The sequence below is a fragment of the Rhinopithecus bieti genome, unplaced genomic scaffold, assembly GCF_001698545.2.
Source record: "Rhinopithecus bieti isolate Rb0 unplaced genomic scaffold, ASM169854v2 scaffold_5153, whole genome shotgun sequence".
NCBI lineage: Eukaryota > Metazoa > Chordata > Mammalia > Primates > Cercopithecidae > Rhinopithecus > Rhinopithecus bieti.
The window spans coordinates 408,152-418,488 of NW_016804751.1; the positions used below are offsets into that span (position 1 = coordinate 408,152).

Below are 10,337 nucleotides of genomic sequence, written 5' to 3' on the forward strand. Positions count from 1 at the left end.
TTTTTTTTTTTTTTTTTTTTTTTTTTTTTTTCATTTTGTTTCATTTTCTGAAAAGATTTTCCTCAAACGTTCTAAAATCACATTTGGGGTAGAAATCAAACAAGACCAGCCTCAGTCAAAAAAAAAAAAAGGAAAGAAAGAAAGATAGGTGTGAGAGTCACAGTCTCCTGCAAGCTGGGCCTTGGGGATGTCAGTTATGTGTCAACACCTCTCCTCTGGTAGCAATGTTAGTACAGTCACCAAGAAAGGCAAAAGAAAAAATCTTCACTCAGCAGCATGAGCCCAGAAGAGACAACTGAAGAGAATGGCAAAACGGTGTCAGTAAGCAGAATAACTGTGGGTAACAGAAGGGAGTCGTGTGGTCTAAACACAAGGTTCTGTTTCTCTTTCACTATAATGACTATGGAATCCTGTGAGATAAAACACATTTGTTAAAAAGGGAAGATGTGTCCCCTTTCTTAAGTTGAGTAAACATGGTCTGCATCCAACAAGATTGTATCACAGAGAGAAATGATTCCCCAAATTTTCCTATGCGACCAAGGAACCGAAGGAGTTTGAACAGTGCATTTTTCAGTTCTTTTTCTTTCTTTTCTGAAAGAAGTTAGAATGTACCAGCTGATGTCACTGACATACCTTGATACTCCTGAGGAAGAGGAGATAGAGACAAAAGGGAAGAAAATAAATTTAAATTGGCATGCTCTTGACTTTACCAGTTGGCTGAAAGAGCATTTTTCCTAATGAATCTGAAGCAATTCACAGCCTAACTGTAAGTGGAAGGAAGCCCTGGGATAGCTTAAAGAAATGTACAAAAGCTAATATATGTGTAACGATTTTCATATTTTTGCTTTTTATACATTCTTGTTTATCAGAATATTCAACTCCAAATAATAACAGGTGGTCTGTATGCTATGCACAAACATAGATAGATAGATAGATAGATAGATAGATAGATAGATAGATAGATAAGATAAGATATAAAACCTCAATAGTTTTAGGTTTTATGGAGAGAGATAACGAGATAACTTACTTATTTTGTGTATGGTTTGGGGTTTGGGATATGTGTGTGTGTATTTATAAGCCAATTAAAAAAAAAATTTATGTATCCACACATTAGGAAATATAATGAAAAAATCTGACAAAAATTCCAAGGAATAAATGTAACAAAATTTGCAAAATTTATGTGAAGATTTATTTTAAAAGATTTATTTTATTTATATAAATGTATGGAGTGAAAGTGTAATTTCATTACATTGATATACTGCACAGTGTTGAAGTCAGGGCTTTTAGCATATCCATCACTGGAGTAACATACATTTTACCCATTTCTCATCATCCACACCACTCTTATCCCACCCCAGAGTCTCCACCATCTAGCATTCCACACTCTACTTGCATGTGTACACATTATTTAGCTCCTATTTATAAGGGAGAACATGTAGTATTTATCTTTCTGTGGAAGACATTTTTTAAAACACTGAGAAAGGGAACCAAAGAAGAGTTAGACAGGTAGAAAGGCATACCATGTTCTTGCATAGGAAGGTACAGTTAATAAGAATGCCAATTTTCTCCACCATAATTTATACAATTAACATGATATTATTAAAATAACTACAGAATTTTTTTCAACTAAGCAAGCTTATTCCAAAGTTTTTATATAAAATGAACATACAAACAGGATAATTCTGGAAAAGAGGTATAAAGTGGAGGGACTAGACTTACTAAGTATTTAAAATATATAATAAAGCTATAATAATTGAAACAATCTGTACCTGCACTTGACTAAACAGAGAAATCAGTGGAACACTATGGAAGCCGAGAATTAGAGGTAAATACCTAATAGTATTTAGTCTATAATAAAATGGCATTAGAAATTTTGAGAGGAAAATGGATTTATAAAGTTACAGAAGAAACCATCGTGGGTTTTTAAAAAATGTAATCTGACAGTGTAAGATAGTTTGTACAATGACTCAAAATACGGAAGCCTAATAGAACAAGTGAACATAAATGTAAGAAACTAAAAATGGCCAGAAACAGTTGCTCACACCTGTAATCCCAGCGCTTTGGGAGGATGAGGCAGGCAGATCGCCTGAGCCCAGGAGTTCAAGACCAGCCTGGGCAACATGGTGAAGCCCTGTCTCTACAAAAAATACAAAAAATTAGCTGGGTGTGGTGGCACATGCCTGCAGTCCCAGCTACCCAGGAGGCCGGGGTAGGAGGATCACCTCAACCCAAGAGTTTGAGGTATCACAAAAGGGATATTAAGGGCTCAAATAAATAAATAGTAAAGCCATCCACTGAATAGAAAAAAAAAAAAGTAGAAAAGAGTACAAATAGATAATTTATAGAAAAGGAAATTAAAATGAGAAATGCAAATGAACTTCACATTGAAATATCATTTTTCACCTATCAGGAAGATAAAGATCTAAAACTTTTATTGCATACTCTGTTGGCAAGTCTATTGGGAATGGGCACTCTCACTCATGTTGACGGGAGTAGGTACTGGTAAAATCCTTTTGGAGTGTGATTTAGCAACGTCTACCTAAGCTATAAATATGCATACTTTTTACCTAGCAAAGGTTATCTGATAGATCTACCACACATATATGTGGAATATGAAAGCATAAGGTTATACATTACAGCTTTTTTATTGCAAATATTGGACACAGCTTAATATCCTTGCATAGGGGCTGATAAAATCAAATTTGGTTCATCCGTTTCAGTGTGCTTACTCCATACAGCTACAAACACTAAAGAAAAGGACAAAACAAATCCAAAGCATATATATAGTGATCCTAAATCCCAGTTTCCAGGGCAGTCTGGGTTTATGCTTGTTGTTCTGGTGTTCCATCCAATTGACATTGCCTTGTACTCTCCAAAGTTATCTGTCTATTTAACAAATAATATGGTTGTTGCAATGGAGTAAATGTTTATGTCCCCCCAAAATTCATATGTTGAGATCCTAATTCCCTGTGTGATGGTATTAGGAGGTGAGGCCTTTGAGAGGTAATTAAGTCACGAGGGTAGAGCCCTCACGAATAGGATTAGTGCCCTTATGAAAAAGACTCCAGTGAGCTCTTTTGCCCTCTTTCTGCTATTTGAGGATACAACAGTCTGGAACCAGCAAGCTGGTTCTCACCAGAACCCAGCCATGCTGGCACCCTGATCTCTGACTTTCAGCTCCAGAATGATGAGAAATAAATTTCTGTTGTTTATATAGTCTATAGTATTTAGGTTGGTGCAAAAGTTATTGCACAACTACTTTTGCACCAACTAATAATTGCAAAAAGCACAATTACTTTTGCACCAACCTAATAATTTGTTCCAGAAGCCCAACTAAGACAGTCACTCTAAATGTAGTTCGCTTTGGAAGTGAGAGAAAGGATTGGGGTGAGGCAGGGAATGGGATACGAGGTTAGATGAAGGGAAAGAGAAGGGAAAGACAACTTGATGCTTCCCAGACAAATGGGTACAATTCAGTTCTCTTTTTGACCCTATCAAAGCTGTAAGCTATAGATGGTACGTCTCTGGAGCCACAAGAACCTCGGTTCAAATACTGGCTGTACAATTTCCAATCTATATGACCTTGGCCAATTCCTTAACCTCTCTCTGCCTCAGGTTTCTCGTCTATAAAATTGAGATACTAGCACCTATCTCATTAAGGTTATTGAGAGGATTAGATGAACTAATGTATGTGAAGCACTTAAAACAGAGTCTGACACCTATGAAGCACTATAGATGCATAAACTATTACTGTGATTCATGGCACTCTTAGTGTGGCTACCTCATCCAGACCTTGACAAAGTCAATACATACTGAAAGACTCAACTACTGAAATAAATCACAACTAAGATCTACATGTAAACTGCATTCACTCCTCTAGCACATTTTTTTTTTTTTTTTTTTGAGCATTTATACTTATGCTCTGAACTAAGCTCTGGGAGAATAAAATTATATAAAGCACAGGAGGAAAATAAGATGTTTTGGTATAAAGCCCACATGCATAAGATGAAACTATTATAAGATATGTTGATTATGAATTTTTAAAACTTGATTAAATTAAGCAAAAACAAATGGTCTAGTTGCCAGTAAGTTTGTTAATCTTTTGATTATCTGATAATCTTAACAGAACTTCAAAACAGAATAAAAATTTTTAATACAGGCAGGTTTTAGCTAATACTGAACAATACAGGGGTACCTAACTGCACTTGCCTGGTCAAGAACAAACTAGCTCTGCCACTTTCCTTGTGTACCTTGAGCAAGAAAGATACCTAAACTTTCTCTCCATTAATTCTTCATATTTAAGATGAGCAGCACTAGCTACCAGTTTATATGGGGTTATAAGGATTAAATGTAAGGCAGTTACCTAGTGTTTAGCCCATAAGAAATGCTCAGTAAATACTTGTGAGCATCATAATTATTATTTCTCTGAATTTAAACAAGTAGTACTTATATCTCTATTCATATTACATCTTCTCCACCTGATTTGCCTTCATTTTTCTCCACATAAATGAGACTAAACATAATTCATTATTGTTAAAATATTGAATGTTTTTTAAAATGCATTTCCAAAAAAACAGTGACATGCTGATATTTCTCATAGCAGGAGTATAAACTAACTGCCCTTCAGGGAATTACATAGCCATCTCTTTGTTTAGGTGATTTCTAGACTTCCTATTTAGGCAAGGCTCTGATCTAGAAGACATAACTTTTTATAATCCAGCTCTGATGACACAGCATGAGTGATGGAGCTATAAACAGACTCCCTCCTCCTCCCCCACAAACCATGTTTCTGTAGGATGAGGGCCCAGTCAGTGGGAATTCACTTGTAAAAGACTTGGAAATACTTTCTTCAACACACAGCTGAGCACCAAAACTTTTCAGCTATATGCCATCTCTCTAACAATTATGTTCTAAGCCAAGAGAAAAATCTTGCTAAGTTATTTATGTTTATGGCATTTGATTTCTCATTCTAAAGTGCTAATATTACAAGTAACTTAAATAGCAGGCACAGTCTAAAGATTTAAAAAGAAGAAAAAGCTGAAGAATTACTGATATACTTGCTAAAGTGAATATTAGGAATTTTAATGTCAGATGTTCTAATGGGGGAAAAAAACATGTCTGAGAACTAAAGAGATTAGCTGAGAACTGAATTCTAAGGCAGGTATTTTTAGGAATCTTTGGTAGTGTTTTAATGTCAGTTAGCTTAAGAAACAAAGTAAAGTATTTGTGTCTCATAGTTGCTAGGCAACATTGGATTTGATTTGGTTTCCAGTCATTTTAAAAAATAGTGCCATGATTATAATAGCAATAAAACAGTATTATCCTTTTCTCAATTCAATATTAAAATACTTAAGAACAGTTGGCTTTGATGGGGTCATTATTACTTAACTTTTATTTTTTCATTGTTTCCATATCCTTATTCCAGAATCCTGGAGCCATGCACACTGTACTCTTAAAAGAATAACTTACATCTTAATTGTGCATTATGCTGTTTTACTATTTTTAGATATTTACATAAAATTCAAGACACTGAAGTTTGTAGCCTTTTTTCTGAGTTTCTCCACACTTGGATCATCATATTCCTGAATCATCGACACATTTTCTTTTTAAGAAGGCAAGGGAGTAGTATGGACCTTAGAGAGATTTTCACTTAAAGTAGTTACAATATTGCTATTGAAAACGGTAAGCTTCAGATATTTTTTTTTAAATATTTACACAAAAACCTAACTCCCCAAGCCAGAAAGATTAGGTATTATTAGTATTTATGTATTTTTTGTGAAATTTTAACTTAGACGATATTTATGTTTTCTTATAAAGTTAACATATACTTTTTAATTTTTTTTAGTCAGGTACTACAAAGCAGTATAAAATAAAAAGTAGCATCCTTCTTCCTACTCCTTCCTCAAGTTACTTCAATCGTATTCCCCAGAAATAATCGCTAACACTTTCTTACAACTCTACATATTTTTAAATTCTGCTTGGAAACATGTGCTACATTTGACACAACTCATTTATTGTTAGAGCTTGAGTGCAGTCTTTGTTACCACCCAACCAAGAGTAAAAAAGAAAAAACAATTTTTTTCAGGAAAAAAAAAAGAATCCCTGGACCCAAACATTTCTCTTCCAATTCTTTTCTGGTAGTAACTCTTTCTCCGCTTTCCATTTCTGGCCAACACACAGTATCCAATGACACAGCTAACTGACCATATTGGATGGGAACTTCTGGATGGAAGTTTTTGAAAGGTTAATGTATCTGAAGTAGTTTCCTAGCTCTTAATTTCGTCTAAGTGTAATGTACCAAACAGTTAATATCTCTCTTCTATCTGTCATTTATTTCTATTAACTTTCTCTTTTTTATTGTTTACTCTCATTTTATTGTTTACATAAAAGTTTGAAGGGCTGGAATGATCTGGGCCTCTTGAAGGTACAGGAAGTCCACTCTAGGTACACGTGCAAGCTAAAGCTGCACCAAGAAATTGTTACTAAGAGCTCTGTCTCACACACACACACACACACACATACACACACACACATACACACACATACACATACACACCTTAAATCAGAAGGCTTTTCTGTTAGATTCTGTCCTCCAGGATCCAGTTTTCTGGATACTCCAAACAATTTCCATCCTCCAGCCCTAGGAGAAGCTACTGTTCTTAGATCCATTTTTGGTATCTGGAAGGTTAGTTTCCTTCCTGTTTAGGTTTGGTTTCTATAATGTACATTCTGTTCTCTCTCGCCCGATTCTCCACCCCCGTTACCCACGCACACATGCACACACAAACACACATGTGATCTTTGCCATAAGATATGTTTCCAAACTGTTCCTCAGCAGCCACACTCTGAATTAAAGCCATCCTACGTATTTGGCTTATTTGTCATCAACAAATTTTAGGGTGCCTGCCCAGCTCATGCCCTCTTGTCTGAGAGCTGCCTCTTCACTCTACCATCACAGTTGTTTATATCACATCACCTCCTTCCTCCTTGGCTATGAGCTGATTGGATGGCAGGTGGACCTCTGCCCCTTTTGCTGGTCCCATCAGATCCACTCACTAGAGAATCTGAACTAAGAATCGCAGTACTGAGAGTCAGCAAAAGCTAAAAAGATACTGACGTGTCAGGAACTAGGGTGGCCATTTGGGTGTAATCATGCTGATGAGGAAGCAGAAAGAACCAGACTTCAGACAGAAGAAAACAAAGTAACAAACATTCAGAAACAATCAGAAACATGAGGCCATGTGACAAGTAAAAGCAAAAACAAGAACAAGAACATAAGAGAGAACAAATACTCCCTAATTGTTGACAACTTTCCATTTTTTTATGAAGTACATATACAATTTCTGACCCTAAATCCTTTTTAATACCTCAGAGTCTGTTTAATAAACCCACCTTGGTTTAAGCTAGATTGATTGGACTTTTCTGTCTTAAAAATCAAAAAAAAAAAAATCCCTGACTATGATCTTTCTTACTCTCTTATCTTCTTCATATTTTCTTTTCTTTTCTTCCGTGGATTTCCCTACCCCAAAAGATAATGCCATCTGGATATTTTCTCTTAATCTCTGAATCATGCCCAGAAATTGTATGGCATATAATCAATAAATATTGATAGACTTTTATAGCATCAGAACACAAATAATAGGATCAATTGCATAAAGCAATATACAAGCTTTCATTTTTTCGGTGCTAAATTTGAGGCACTACACCAGGGACTTTACAATCATTGTCTCATTTCTTATAGCAGTCATCCAAAGTGAGAGCTATTTGTCCCTTTTGTAGAGGAGAAAATAGTAGTCTGAGAACTTTACGGAATAATACTGCCTAAACACACATGGCTAACAAGCTGAAGACTCAGGGTTGTAACCCCAGTTTATCTGCTTCACAAATAAACTCTCTAGTATATGAAGTCCATATATTTCAATATCAAGTCCATATATTTCAATATAATTCATTGTATAATACAATATAAATTCTCTTAGAGAAGCCGAGTCTCCTAGTGTATCTCTCTCTCTCTCTCTCTGTCTCTCTCTCTCTCTCACACACACACACACACAAATGTGCAAGAAATGGCAAAAATGAGAAGGCTTCATCCTTCACAAGTGCCACTGGAGCCAAAGAGGCAATGTGGCAACACAACAAGAAGAATTACGGAATGAATGAGTTCTGTGCAGTAAAAGAGATAATGGACATCACTCAGCTCTTACGTCTATGCTAAAACAGAGTATGAAACTTTCTCCCACATCATTAACATGTCAGAGAACTTGCAGAACAAGAGGCTGGGCAAGAAGAAATGCACCTCAGCCATCGCTGGGGAGAGGACAACAGTAACAGGGATTTTACAGAGCCTGTCTACTCTGAAAGCTCCATAAGAGCAGGAACCCTGTACTTCAGCACCTGGCACATTACCTGGCACCTATGAGAAGTTCAGTAAATACTGGTGAATGAGTAAACTCTAACTCTCTAAGTTTCAGCAACTGCACAAATTCTGACAATCCTAAATGGGAAGAAAACTGCAAACATACAATTGATGCTGACTACAATTGAAAGGATGGAATCTAAGCAAGTTCTGATGGAAATATTGATAATTCTCTGTGGGTGGGAAGGAGGTGGAGATATTCCTGACAATGCAAAGTAACCACTCAGACACAAACAAGAATGGAAGGTGAATTCGCACAGAACATAGAGGAGAGTCAGCAAATGCCAAATAATCAGGGGAATACATTTAAAAAGGAAAAAGAAAAAAATCATACACTTCTTTTTTTTAATCTGAGAGCATGTACTGTTTATTAACTGACCAGATTAGAAAGATAATCATGGAAGACACCTTAGTTCATTCTAATAAGCCTGTTGATCTGGTCCTCCCTGCTGCTAGTATCTCCTCCTTTTACAAAATGGATGGTCTTTTTCTTCGTTCCACATTGTGGAGAGGATAATCTGAAGGGCCACACTAAGTTATTTGCTTCTTTGAAGCATTTTCCAATAGTACAGATCTCATGAATCAGATCCACCATGCAAATGATGCCATATTTACCAAGAGATCCAGCAATCAAAGTGTTATCTGTCAAAGCAATTTACTTCTTATTGATTTTGTCATAATCGCGCTTGTAGATTAGTTCATTTACTGACTTTGGATTTGGGTACCCCCATGCAATATATGACTCTACAATCCTCAGCAGGCTAACTGAAGCTTTGTTGATCTTCACAAAGATTTCACTGAAGATTTGATGAAGGCGAAGAAGCTGCAACACCTTTCGGACCTTTGGGCTCACACCATTGATATCTCTGACCCTGAAGACAAATGCCAGTTTGGGTTCTGCAGGTACACAGAAGCTGCCAGATGTTCTTGCCATCTGAGCCATTCAAATTTCAATTCTGTACATCTGCCTGTATTCCTTATGATAATGCTTCGCTTTTTCATAGATAAGCTTCCTCCTTGCCTTTCAAAGCATGTTTTGGGCAAACTTCTTTCTCAGGTGCTTGATCTTCAGCTCTGCAAAATTCCTACACTTTTTCTTAAAGGTTTCTGGCACAGCAAGAACCTTATTCTTCTCCTCAACACCTTCCATGGTTCCAGCAGGAACAGAGGCAAAAATCAATACATTTCACTTAGTGACACCTCCGTAAGGATTTTGCCAGTATTCTAGTAGGAAGAGTTGGAAGTTAATCCTGTGAATACATAGAATATCACATAATAATGATGATAATAATATTACTGTAAGTAAATTTTATTGAGGACTTATCAAAATATTTCGTAAATTCATTCATTCAGACTTTGAATCCAGAAAGTAACCCTATTGGGTGGCTACTATTATTATTCCCATTTTTTGCAGATAAAGAAACAGAAATTCAAAGAGGCAAAGCAATTTCCTTAAGGTGAAAAGATTAGTAAGTGATAAAATCAATTTTGTAGTTCAAGCTCCAGGACTTCAGGTTCCATGTTCACAATCACTGTACTATACCACTCTTAGTCTATATAACTGTACATAATCTGTTCTTCAATGTAGTTTCATCTGTTTTTAATCCGTTATATTTTTCTTATAAAGATCTGAGTTTAAAATAATGAATCTCGGGGGGCGGAGCAAGATGGCCGAATAGGAACAGCTCCAGTCTCCAACTCCCAGCGCGAGCGACACAGAAGACTGGTGATTTCTGCATTTTCAACTGAGGTACTGGGGTCATCTCACTAGGGAGTGCCGGACAATCGGTGCTGGTCAGCTGCTGCAGCCTGACCAGCGAGAGCTGAAGCAGGGCGAGGCATCGCCTCACCTGGAAGCGCAAGGGGGAAGGGAATCCGTTTTCCTAGCCAGGGGAACTGAGACACACAACACCTGGAAAAT

The 10,337-nt window shown here is 36.6% G+C and overlaps 1 pseudogene; it reads right to left on the reverse strand.

Moving 5' to 3' along the window:
- Window positions 1–8,802: 8,802 nt before the first annotated feature.
- LOC108528530 (60S ribosomal protein L7-like) overlaps window positions 8,803–10,337 on the reverse strand; it is a 20,301-nt pseudogene continuing 18,766 nt past the window's right edge.